General features: G+C 35.9%; 1 protein-coding gene across 2 annotated transcripts in view; it reads left to right on the top strand.

The window, feature by feature from the left end:
* The window catches only part of GLCE (glucuronic acid epimerase), an 81,507-nt gene that overhangs the window by 29,057 nt on the left and 38,409 nt on the right, over positions 1–14,041 (top strand). The window contains exon 2 of one of the 2 annotated variants that reach the window (XM_016198078.2): positions 6,054–6,145. The exons of the other annotated variant lie outside the window; for it this stretch is intronic. The gene's annotated coding sequence lies outside the window, so the exon portion shown is untranslated. The remainder of the gene's footprint in view (positions 1–6,053; positions 6,146–14,041) is intronic. 2 annotated transcript variants of the gene reach the window in all.

The raw sequence follows: 14,041 nt of genomic DNA, 5'->3' as shown, positions 1-14,041 counted from the left end.
TTAGAAAGGATAAGATTCCAGATGTAAGCCATATATTTTTTTCAAATGTGTTTGTGAGAAAAATAATCCTAAATTCTTGAAGCAGGCCATATCACTTCTAATTGAATATAATATTAGGAAAACCAAAAAAAAGGCAAAAAATTTTCTCACAGAAGTTTTTTTGTTTTTCATGTGAAATTAGTGTAGTTGTAGATTGACCTTCTTAAAAAAAAACTCTGATTCTTTTAAATAAAGCATGGCAATGTAAAATTGTTGCTTAATTTACTAGCACAACTGAACAATTGTATCCTTAAAAAACAAGTAATCATTGAGTTTCACTTAAATATAAGTATTTGGCTGAACATAATTTTTAAAAATAACACCTAAAATAAACTTAGGAATCGAATAGATTAAATATGATAAAGGTATTTAGGACAGGTAGCACCTTTGTACTTATGGTGTTTTTTTTAATTTAAATTAATTCCTGTAGTATATGGATTTGAATGTTTTGTGCCATATGTATGTATAGTATATAATGGAAGCTTATAGTACTAGTGTATTAGTTAAGGTAAGATAAACTCTTGCAGAAGAATAAAACTCTAAAATTTTTGTTATCTGATTTACATTTTTGTTTCACCTTGTCCTCTTTATTAAAATAGAACAACTAATTTTTTCACTGATAATAAAGGTAGAAACAGATGATTGTGTTTTACTTTTTTTATTTTTAGAATGCTCTCTGTGCATTTGAAGTAGAATTAATCACAAAACATTTTTCCCTCCCTGAAATTCTCTGACCATAAGTCAGTATTATTTTTTTTAAAAAAAGACAACTTTAATGGAAGTTCTTTTATGATGCTGTTAAGTAGATGTCAGGATTTATTCTTCAATTAGGTAGGGTGATTGTTAGCAGATTAGATACCTTTGCAGGTGATGCACTGCCTAGAGGAACTGACATTGAGGCTATTGATCCCCCAGTGATTCTATATGTCAGGACTGAGCTGTGATATTTGTCACTGCTCTATCTTAAAAGTAGCCAGAATAAGCAAGAAAATCTTTACAGACTGTAAAATCCAAATATCCTGGAAAAAACCTTGATGAGCTAAAGGTTATTTATTTATTTAGGTATCATAAATTTATTTTTTTAATGAACATGCAGTAAAATTGACTTTTTATGTGCACAGTTGATGAATTTTAACATGTCTGTAGATTCATGTAACTGTCATCACAGTCAGTATCCAGGCAGTTTGATTAATTCATGAAATTCCTTCATGCTATCCCTGTCCCTTTATAGTTGTACCTTCCCCACCCATTAGTAAATCTTGACTACCACTCTGTCATTTTAGTTGTTTTTTCAAAAACAGTCATTAGATAGAATTATATAGTATGTAGCCATTTGAGACTGTTAGCATAATGCCTTAAGATTACTTTTCATTGCTGAGTAGTATTCAGTTGTATGGATGTACCACAGTTTGTTTATCCATTCATTCATTGAAGGACTTTGAGTTTTTCAAGGTTTTAGTAATTTGAATAGAGAAGTTATAAACATTTGTGTACAGACTTTTGTGTGAATGTGAGTCTTCGTTTCTCTTGGGTAAATACATAGTAGTGGGATTGATAAATCAGATGATAAGTATATAATTAACTTTATAAGAAGTTGCCAAACTGTTTTCTAAAGTGGCTGTACCATTTTGTATTCTCATCAGCAATGTATGATAGCTCTAATTCTGCCTATTTGTCAGTACTTGGTATGGTCAGTCTTTTTAATTTTAGCCATTCTAATAGGTTTGCAGTGATATCTGATAATGGTTTTAATTTGCATTTTCCAAATAGCTAATGATGTTGAACATATTGCCATGTGCTTTTTTGCCATACATATATCCTCTTTGCTGAAGGGTCTGTTCAAGTCTTTTGTCCATTTTTAAAACTAATAGAGCCCTGCCGGGTGTGGCTCAGCAGTTGAGCATCAACCTAGGATCCAGGAGATTGGGGTTCGATTCCCAGTCAGGGCACATGCCCGGGTTGCTGGCTAGGCAGCCGATCAATGACTCTGTCATCACTGATGTTTCTGTCTCTCTCTCTCCCCCTCCTTTCCTCTTTCTGAAATCAATAATTTTTAAAAAATAAAAAAATAATAGAAACTTTTATTTTGGAATAATTATAGATTTATAGAAAAGTTGCACAGATAATACAGAGTTCCTGTATGTCCCTCACACAGCTTCCCATAATAGTATCTTACAAGACTAAGTACATTTGTCAAAGCCAAGAAACCACCATTGGTATCTTACATTAACCAAACTCCAAATACTAAATTTGGATTTTGCCAGACTTTCCACCAGTCGTCTTTTTCTGTTCCAGGATCCTATACAAGGTTCTACATCGCATTTATTATGTCTCCTATAGTCTGTGTCAGTTTCTTAGTCTTTGTTTTTTGTGTGACCTTGATAGTTTTGAGTACTCGTCAGATATTTTGTAGAATGTCCCTCAATTTGTGTTTGTCTGATGTTTTTATTATTAGACTAATGTTAAGAGTTTTAGAGAAGAATTTTGTTACATCATATCAGGGAGTTAATGATAACATCACTCCCTGTGGAGTGATCATTACCTTAATGTTTGCTAGGTCCCTCCACTGTAAAGTTGTTATTTTTGTCTTCTGTACTCTATTCTTTGGAAGTGAGTCACTAATTCCAGCCTACACTCAAGGGGGTGGGTGATTGTACTACCTTTTATGAATGGGGTATATCTCTCTGTATATATTATTAGAAATTCTTCTATAAGGAAGTTTGTCCCTTCTCTTCCATTCTTCACTGATTCATTCTTTCATGCATTCATTCCTTTACATCAGTATGTGTACTTATTTTATACATTAGCTTATAGTTGAATACTATGTTATTTATTTTGTTGCTAAAATTATTCCAGTGTTGACCCCTGTGTCCCTTTTACATGGCCTCATCCTTCCCTTTCTTGAGTTCCTGATTCCTGGCGCTGTAAAATAACTCCAGGCTCATCTTGTATTTTCTGCACCCTACTCTTAAAATCAGTCATTTCTCTAAGGAGCTCTGGTCTCTTGTATTGGAGAATTGTGTGTAGAGACCAATGTCTAGGTGCTGGGTGTACTCCTTGCTGTTGATGTATCACTGTTTCTAGGCCTTCTCAGAGAACAGAGCTAGGAATTATACATCTGCTAATCCATGTATCTGTACATATCTGTAATTATTTCTGTATTTATTCATCTGATTGCATATTAAGCAGTATATGTGTTATGTTCATACCAATGTCTGTGACTAATCCAGTACCACAGGGTTCATTCTAGCCTTTTCCCCCTGGCTTATCTGTAACTTCTCTCTGACAGTGAGAAAACTGGCGTCAGTCATTTATTTACTTACTTGTTCCACCCCAGTATACATGTAAAGCAAGTTCAGAGTTGTTAACTAGTACCAGCACCAGAAATATATTTACCAGCTAGAGTACAGTGTTTATGTGCAGGTTCTTTTATATTTAGCCTTAAAGTTTCCATTCAAAACACTATTTTCCAAATTTACTTAGGTCAGCTCAATTTCCCCCTACTCCCTTCAGTGGGGTTATGCTATTCATTTATAGTACAGTCAGATTCATTTGTCACAGACTGTATTCTATCTTGAAATCCCCCCCAGCATCTTAGTTGATTTTTTAAAAATTTGCATACATTAAAGTTCTCTCTTTGTAATGTATGATTCTACATGGGTTTTGACAAATGCACAGGGCCATTGTCCACTACCTTTGTATATACAGACAAGTTCATCAATCTAAAAATTCTGTTAAAAGGTTCTGAAGCCAATTACAATGTGTGTATGGCAGGGGGCCGCCACACCAACAAGCAATTCTCAGACATCAGCTGGGTGTCCTACAATTCAACTCAATTCTTAACACTATCTATCCAGAGATAGCATCAGATTCCTCAGATTAAGGACTCAGTCCCACCAGACTGCTCTCCCCTGCCCCCGCTACTTCAGATGCCAATCCAAAAGTCCAGGTTATCGCCTGTGCTCCTGACCCACCAGCTGTAAATTGGAGATTTCATTGGCACCCCTAACCCTTTGGGTTTGATTAATTTGCTAGAGCAGCTCACAGAACTCAAAGAAACTCATTACTTACTAGGTTGCTGGTTTATAAAAGGACATAAATATCCAGATACAAGAGATGTATAAGGCCAAGGTATAGGGAAAGGGTGTGGAGCTTTCATGCCCTCCCCGAACCCACCACTCTCCCCAAATTTTCACGTGTTCACCACCTGGAAGCTCTTTGAGACCACTCCTGTCGGGATTTTATGGAGGCTTCATTGTGTAAGCATGATTGATTAAATCATTGCCCATTGACGTTGGTGATTGATTCAACCTCCAGCCTCTCTTTCTTCCCTGAATGTCAGGGGTGAGGTTAGGGGACTGAAAGTTCCAGCTTTTTTATCACAAAGTTGATTCTCCTGGCAACTAGCCCCCATCCTAGGTGCTTTCCAAAAGTCACCTCATTCATATAACCCCAGTATGCTGGACAGCGGCTTGTTATGAGTAATAAGACACCCAGTTCACCTTCCTGACTCTGAATTATTTATAGGAACCGAGGACAAGAAACCAAATATTATAACAAAGGATACTCTCATTGCTCTTATCACTCGAGAAATTCCAAGGGGTTGGAGAGCTGTGAAGACCAAATATATGTGAAAAATATATTCAGTCTTCTCAATGGCCAAATACATGTTTCTTATAAATCCCAATATTGCATCTGTGTGTCTGCTTTGTAGTCAGCCATTTCTCTATACTCCAATCCCTGACAATTTGTTTTTATTTCCTTTAGTTTTGCCTTTTCCAGTGTGTTGTAATGAATGCAGTAATACAATGTGTAGCTTTTTGGAGCTGACTTCTTTCAAGATTTAGCAAAATGCACTTAAGATTTATCCATGTCATTGCATGAATCAAATAGTTTATTCCTTTGAGTATCTGTGTTTTCTTGGTGTAGGCATCTTTTCCCATGCAAGCTGAGATTTTCCTGATTCTTCTTACGTCAAGTAATTTTGGGTTTTATCCTGGACATCTTGTCCTATGTTATGAGACTTTGGATCTTGTTTTAATCCTATGCATAATGTTGATATATTTGTTTAGTAAACTATCACAGCCCAGTCAGGTTCAGAATGTATGTTCCTGTGGATAGTGGTTACAACATCAGTTCAATTTTCAAAGACTCTGCCATGCTGTTTGGGTCTGTCCCACATGTGGACCACCCATTGGCCAGTCTGGAACTTGGTAGTGGTCTGTCTCATAGTTCAAGTCTCAAAGTCTATTTATGTTTGTTTGGGTCAAATCCACACATGTACTGCTTGAGTGTAAGCCCAGCAGTTCATAAACAACTTTGAAGTGTTGCTTTCCCAAGCTCCCCCTTCTCTGTGGTCTCTCAGTAATTTCTGATTTGCTGGGGCTCCCTTTTTCCATTCTCTGACCAGAAAGGTAGAGCTTCATTTATCCCTCTCCAATGTGCATTATCTACAGCTGTGCCCATATCTAGGGCCAAGTGGCAGGAGGACAGAAGGAGGGAAAAAAGCAACAGGGCTTTACCACATTCTCTTGGGGTCACAGCTACACCAATCAGAGAGGAAGGTGTTCCCCTCTGTCAGAGTCTTAGGGCCCTGATGGCTTCTATTGCCACAGCTGCCACCAAGAGGCTAAGGTTGAGAGAATGGAGAAAAAACAGGGGAGGGATTTCCACACTTTCTGTGTTAGGAGATCCCTTTCCCTTTCCTAGAGCCAGCACTAGGTTTCTGAAGCTTTCTCTGTGCTAATACATACTTCTGGGTGGAGCCGTATTAAGTTCAGGCTGGAAGAAGCCAGTGGGAAACAAAATGCTCTTTCAGTGATACTTCAAATTCTGGTCTTCTTACCCAATCTGCTTGCTATGGTTTACTTTTCAGAGTCCTCAAGTAGGTGCTCCATGCGTTCTCTCCAAATCTTGTAGCTACATTCACTCAGAGAGACAGGTTGGAGTGTGATTATCCCATTTTATCTGGTACTGGAACCTGACTTAAAATGTTTTTAATTTTGTTTCTCCAGTAATTTCACAAGAAACTGAAGTTTTGATCAAAAAATATTTTGAATTTGAAACCAGACATGTACTAGACTTTAGATTCTTTCATTTGATTAAGGTAAGATTGTTTAATAAAATTTAATTATATCCTTACATTTTCAAACTTATATTTTAATGTGTGCTTTATTAATACTTTTCAATCTACCTGAGATTATGACCTAAGAAAATATTTTCATGGTTCCTTTATGATTTGAATAGCTAATGTTCCATGTAACAACTTCCAGATGTAAGGGGAATATGTGATTATAATGTTTACTGAAGGTGTTATATATTGATAATCAGAGCTGTTTGCCTAGTGCAGGAGTGGACAAGCTATGGTCTACAAGCCAGTCACCTGTTTTGGTAAATAAAGGGTTAGTGGAACATAGTCCTCCCATTAATTACATGTTGTCTATGGCTGACTTAGCACTACAGTGGCAAAGTTTATTAGTTGCAACAGTGTCTGGCCTGCAAGTCTAAAATCTGTCCCTTTAAGAAAATTTTGCAGACCCTTGACCTAGGTGATTAAATCAGGCTGTCTTACTATGCTGTATAATTATAATATGTGAAGTGAGAGCTAACCAATTTTTAGTTGTCAGTAAGTTGTTGTCATGTATGAAGACTAATTGAAGATTTGAATATGCATTTGAGTAGGTGTGCTCCTACCCCTACAGCTGCCACAGGAGGCTAAGCCTGAGAGAATGGAGAAAAAAGGTGAAAAGTAAAGGATCTGTATTATTTCTTGGGAAGAGGTATTAATTTTCTGAACTAATTGATTTTACAAATAAGACAATGCTGTGAGAAGCTAAATACCAAGTGTTATTTCTAAGTAGAAGTCTTTATTTTGCTTAGATTTTCAAAAATTAAAGTTTATATGATAAAGATCAAGCTTGTTTTTACTCTGAAAAAATTTTCATGCCATTGTATTTATAGCTTGTCTTTCTTGGTAAATTTAAACAGAACTAGTAATAATTTGAGAGTAATGATTATGTGTTTTTAATATCTGTCCTAGTAACATAGTGGTTTAGAGTGTATGATGTTTTAAATGAAAACATTCTGATATGAAACTATGTTTAGTGGTTAAAGTTGGAATTATATTTATCTCTGAAGTTTATATTGAATCATATATCTGTTCGTGATTCCTAAAATTATGAGTGTTTAAAAAACATAAAAATAGAAGGAGAAATTAAAATTTGAACCTAGAGAGTCTATAAAATGTTTGCTACACTTCTCCGGAATCTCTTGGCTGAAGAAAAAACTTATTTTTGAAATGTGATAAATAAATTAGAATTTCCAAGCAATATCAAATGAAATATAATATCAAATGAAATACATGATAAAGGAATTTCTCTTGTTTTGAAAACCAAAATCTTTATAAGACATTTTTTGCTAGATTCTAGGTAATTTTAACAAAATAAAATGTTTCTGAAATTTCCATCTCTTAACTATTTGATTTGAAAAACACCCTCTATTATGTCATGCATAACCTGAGATATATTTGGATTCCTAACAGACTTCTGTGAGGTATCTTTGCTTGTGTTCTTTTTTTTTTTTTAATTTTATTTTTGTTTAAAATATTACAGATGTCCCCTTTTCTCCCCAATGACCTGTTCCACCCCGTCCCTTCCTCCTCCCCAGTCCCTCTCCCCACCATTGTCTGTGTCCTTGGGTTGTGCATATATGCATATAAATTCTTTGGTTACTCTCTCCCCCTCCACCCACCCGCCCTCCTCCCTCCCTCTGACATTCGTCAGTCTTATCTATGCTTCCATGTCATTGAATCTATTCTGTTCATCAGTTTATTAAGTTCTTTAGATTCCACGTATAAGCAAGATCATGTGATATTTGTCTTTCTCTGCCTGGCTTATTTCACTTAGCACAATATTCTCCAGGCCCATCCATACTGTCCCAAAGGGTACGAGATCCTTCTTCTTTACAGCTGTGTAGTATTCCATGGTGTAAATGTCCCTCAGCTTTTTTATCTACTCATCTACTGATGGGCACTTGGGCTGTTTCCAGATCTTAGCTATTGTAAACTGTGCTGCTATGAACATCAGGGTACATATATCCTTTCTGATGAATATTTCAGGATTCTTAGGATACATTCCTAGGAGTAGAATCACTGGGTCAAACGGCAGCTCCATTTCTAATTTTTTGAGGAACCTCCATACTGTTTTCCATAGTGGCTGCCCCAGTCTGCATTCCCACCAGCAGTGTACTAGGGTTCCCCTTTCTCCATACCCTCGCCAGCACACGTCATTTGTTGATTTGTTGATGGCAGCCTTTCTGACAGGTGTGAAGTGATACCTCATTGTGGTTTTATTTTGCATCTCTCTGATGATTAGTGAGGTCGAGCATTTTCTCATGTGTCTCTTGGCCATCCATATGTTCTCTTTGGAGAAGTGTCTAAGTCCTTTGCCCATTTCTTAATTGGGTTGTTTGTCTTCCTCTTGCTGAGCACTATGAGTTCTTTGTACACTTTGGAAATTACCCCTTATCAGATACATCCTTGGCAAATATGTTTTCCCAGACCATGGGGTTCCCTTGTATTTTGAGGCTGTTTTCTTTTGCTGTGCAGAAGCTTTTTAGTTTGATGTAGTCCCATATGTTATTATTTTTTCTTTTGTTTCTCTTGCCGTAGGAGATGTCTCAGTGAAAAGTCCTTTGCTTGTGTTCTGAAAAACAAATTTAAAACCTTTTAAAATATACTTTTTAAAAGTGGGAAATGTAGGAATTTATCTGTAAGGATATCTTTGCATTGTTTTATACCATCATGCATTTTATATTTAAATCATTTTATATTTAAAATTAGAGTGCTTATACATATGAATTATGAAAGACTGGTAAAATTAAGCTGCAGAAGAATTGATAGGAATCTTGATAGCTTGAATATGTGAATGAGGTCATCTTAGTATTGTGTGTGTTTAGTTGTGGTCTAAACTGAATTGCATTTGTAAAGTACCTTTCTGATTCATAGACTGAGACTCATGCATAAGAATACTGTTTTAAATGATAGATGGTATAAGAAGGTACTGCTAAAGCTTCTTGCTTCTATCAAAATCGTATCTTAAGACAGCTTTTTAAAAAATCTTCCCTGATTTATATTGCAGTATGGTACTTCAAAGTAAAAGAAGTAAAAATAAACTTATAGAAAAGTTCACAAGTTGATATTTTTTTTCCATGTAACCCTCTATACAATCTTATTTTTCTAGGTCAACATAAAGTATTTTATTTTAAAAATCAAATAGTGTATCATTGCCAGCTTGACAGTATCATTGAAATTAAATATGTGTGTGTTAAAGATGGGCAGAATCCCCCCCCTTTTTTTTTAATATATCTTTATTGATTTCAGAGAGAAGAAGGGAGAGAGAGAGACAAACATCAATGAGGAGAGAGTTGTCACTGATCGGCTGCCTCCTGCACGCCCCTGACTGGGAATCGAACCTCAGTCTCCTGGATCCTAGGTCAATGCTCAACCGCTGAGCCACGCCTGGCCAGGCCAGCATCCCTTCTTTAAATGGAATATGCTGCTTGTCTTTTATATGGCTGAATAAGAAAGGGCTTGGGTGGACTTGTTTTATATATATTTTTATGTTCATATCATTCATGGTTTATATTTTATCAGGCTATTATAACAAAATAACATAACTGGAGAGCTTATAAACAATGGAAATTTATTTCTCACTGTTTTGGAGGCTGAGAAGTTCGACATCAAGGTGTCAGCAAATTTGATGTCTAGTGAGGACCTGTTTTCTGGTTCATAGATGACTGTCTTTACGATGTGCCCTCACATGGTGGAAGAGGTGAGGGAGCTCTCTGGCGCCTCTTTTGTAAGGACACTGATTCCATTTATGAGGGAGGGGCCTAATCACCTCCCTAAAGCCCTACCTTCAAATACCATCATGTTGGGAGTTAGGATTTTAACATGAATTTTGGGGGTGACACAAACATTCAGTCTATAGCAATCAACTTTTTAATTTTGTAGACCCTGATTATTGCCATGGTATAGCCTTAGGTCAATAAAGAAACTAGTTTGGAAATGAGCCTCTAAGGCTTATCCTCACAGGAGATAATGCAAAAACACTTTAATTGACCACTATGAGGTTTTCTTTTTAAAAACTATAGGTGATACATTCTTTAAAGCTTTTCTTTATACACAGTCATTTCATTTTTCTAGCAAAATAATTTTTTTTTTAAGAATAAAAATTTTATCCACAGAGTTTACTGTCAAGAAAGGTATACACACATTTGAAAGCGAGGAATAAAGGCTATTTTTTATAGCTTCCTTTTTTAAAAAAAAATTATTTTGGGGATGATTTTAGATATACAAATAAGTTCTCAGGATAGTACGGAGCTTTTGTGCATTCTCCACTCAGCTGCCGCTAATGTTAACATCTTAGTAACCTTGGTACAGTGATCAGAACTAAAGAATCAACAATGACTACGAAAGTAAAGACTTTATTAGGGTTTCACCGACTTTTCTACTAATGTCCTTTTCTAGGATCCCACGTTATATTTGTGTGTTTTATTTCCTTCGTCTCCTCTAACCTGGCAGTTCCTCGTCTTTCCTTGTATTCATTTCCTTCACATTTTGGAAGACTGCTAGTCAGGTATTTTGTAGAATGTCATTAATTTGGTTTTCTTTGAAGTTTTCTCATAGTTATATTGAACTTACAGATCTTTGGAAAGAATGTCAGAGAGGTGATTTGCCCTTAGTGCATGATATCAGGGGTTATATGATGTCAGCATGACTCATTACTGGTGATGTTATTAACCTGGATCACTTGATTTTGGTGATGTCTGCCAGATTTCTCCACCATAAAGTTACTGTTTTCCCTTAATTAAAAAATATTTTGGGGAAAATACTTTGAGGTTACACAAATAATCCTGTTTCTCCTTAAAATGTTGGCCACTAAAAAAAATAAAATAAAAAATAAAAAGCCCAGCCAGGCGTGGCTCAGCGGTTGAGTGTCGACTAAGATCCAGGCGATCGGGGTTCAGTTCCCTGTCAGGGCACATGCCCGGGTTGTGAGCTTGATCAATGGCTCTCTCATCATTGATGTTTCTATCTCTCTCTCTCCCTCTCCTTTCCTCTCTCTGAAATCAATAAAGATATATTTAAAAAATAAAGTAATAAAATTTTGGCCACTAATTTTAGCATTAACTGGTAGGTCTTGCCTACAATAATTATTACTCGGATATTGTAATGGTGATTTTCTATTTCATTCCTTCCTTCTACATTTATTAATTATAATTCATCTTTAAGAAAGAGTTGTCTTTCCCTACATTTATTTTATTTAATCATTTACTTACATCAGTACACACTCATAGATATTTATTTTATTCTCTGGGTTAGACTCAGTCTGTTGTTACTTATTTTGTTGCTGAAATTGTTTGAGCTTTCGCCACTGTGAGCCCTTATGCTTCTGTGTCCTTACTTCTGTGTCCTCTGAAGTTCGCTTCTGTGTCCTTTCAACATGTCTTGATGGTTGTTGTTTTTCATTTTTGGGTGGGGTTTTTTGGTAATTTCTTACTTTCTGTCTCGACAAGATGTTCCAGGCTTGTCTTGTCTTTCCCCTTCCCCAGGCCTGGAATTACCCACTCCTCCAAGGAGCCCAGGTCCATCTTACTGGAAATTAGTATTTAGAAACCAACTTCTGGGTACTAGATGTGCTCATTGCTACTGAAATGTAACTGCTGCTAGGACTTTCAGTAGTCAGAGGTAGGAAATGTATGCTTATGTACTAACCCATATGTTCGTATGGAAAATAATACAATAATTAATAAATAATACAAGAATAAACTGTTTCAAGCACTCAGAACTGTAAACCTTTTACCCCACCCTGTATGTATACACATCTATGTTTATTTCGGTGTGTACTATCTATCTGTATATGCAGAAGACAAATTAGTTCATACTGGTCTCTCCAAATCCAATCTAGCACCATAGGGATTATTCTAGCATTCTTCTTTTGCTTATTTGTAACTACATTTACATATTTGCTATACATGTATAGATAGTAGTTTTATTTTTATTTATTTTTTTAAATATATCTTTATTGATTTCAGAGAGAGGAAGGGAGAGGGAGAGAGAGAGAGAAACATCAATGATGAGAGAGTCATTGATTGAGCCCACAACCCGGGCATGTGCCCTGACCGGGAATCGAACCCCGATCGCCTGGATCCTAGGTCGACACTCAACCGCTGAGCCACGCCCGGCCGGGCTAGATAGTAGTTTTAGATTTGCTAATCCATACTCCTGCAAGAAACAAACTTACCAAACACAGTACAGTGTTTGTGTATAGTTCTTTTTTATCTTTATTCTCACAGTATCCAGCCAAAATGCTCTTTTCCAAAGTTAGTTAAGTCATGTCTTTTTTTTTCATATCTCCTTCAGTCTCCTGTGTCATTCATTTGTAATAAAATTAGATTCAGTTGTCACAGTTTGCATTCCATCTTTGGTTTCCTTGGCACCCTGGTTTGTTTTGTTTAATTTGTATCCTGTAAAATTCACTCTTTGTGTTGCACAGTTGTATTGGTTTTGAGAAAGGCATAGAGTCATGTATTTACTAACAACAGTTCCATCACCCCCTAAATCCCCTTGTGTTGCCCCTTTGTAGTCAGCCCCTCTTCCTACCCCAGACCCTAGCAACCACTGATGCATTTTCCATTCCTTTAGTTAGCCTTTTCCAGAATCTCATGTAAATGGAATCACTGGCTTCTTTCACTTGCCAAAATGTATTTAATATTCATCTATTTGTTGCATAAATCACTAGTTTGTTCTTTTTTATTGCTGAGTAGCATTCCACTGTACCCATTTATCTGTTGAGGGACATCTGGATTGTTTCCAGCTTTGGGCAATTATTAATAATCTACTACAAACATTTATATAAAGGTGTTCTGTGTGTGTGTGTGTGTGTGTGTGTTTGTCTTTGTTTTTATGTCATTTGGGTAAATACCTGGGAGTGGGATTATGTACTTTAGTGTAACTGTATATATACACTGTATTTAACTTTATAAGAAGCTGCCAAACTTTTTTCCAAGTGACTATACAATTTTGCATTCTTACCACCAGTGTCTGCAGAGTTCCTGTTGCTCTGCGTAGTCTTCAGCACTTGTCAGTTTGGTTTTTTCTTTTAGCTATTCTGCTGTATGTGTAGTGGTATCTTGTGGTTTTAATTTGCATTTTCCCAGTGACTAATGGTGTTGATACGCTATCCATCTGTTTGTGAAGGGGCAACTGGTCCCTTTTATTTCTCAAATTTTCTCCTTTTATGATCAACCACGTGGATAGAGGTGGGGTTTTTTTCAATATATTATTGATTGAACTAGTTGCCATCATCTCTGAATGTTTGGCTATATTTTACAATAAAAATACACATTTCCATATATGAGTTTTGGTTCTCTATGTTTATTGCAATAGAACAAATACATAGTTTTTTTTATATAGCTGAGTATTTGAGTGATAATCTCATTGTTGTCCAAAACTATATTGCTTTATAAGAATCTATTCATAAATTACATCTTAGACTGGAAAGACTTGCAAGACAAGGTAAAATGTAATAAATTCTGCTAGTGCTAAAGGTTAGCTTTGGATTGACAAATACCAATTTAGAAAAAGAAATTTAGGGTCTTACGTAAGATTTTTTTCCCCTTTGGCTATCAAATGAACAAAGAAAACCTGATACTTTCTTGGGATGTCTGTCAACATATGCAACCTTTTGTATATCATTATATTTAATCAGTAAATATTAGGTGAAAGAGATTACAGATTAATATTTTTACACTTCGGCCTCTTTACATGAACATTTAAGTTAACAGGTTAAAAACACTTTAATATATTGCTTCATTGAGCTGAATTAATAAAAATGTGTGGAATACTCATTACCTACTTTCTTGAATTTCAAAGACTACTGCTAAAACTAATTCAATAACTTATTGAATTCTTAGCTTATATTTCGCTTTTATCAGAACG

The sequence above is a fragment of the Miniopterus natalensis genome, chromosome 1 (genome assembly GCF_054644295.1).
Source record: "Miniopterus natalensis isolate mMinNat1 chromosome 1, mMinNat1.hap1, whole genome shotgun sequence".
NCBI lineage: Eukaryota > Metazoa > Chordata > Mammalia > Chiroptera > Miniopteridae > Miniopterus > Miniopterus natalensis.
Note: the sequence above shows the minus strand (reverse complement) of the source record. Positions and strands in the feature narration are given on the sequence as shown.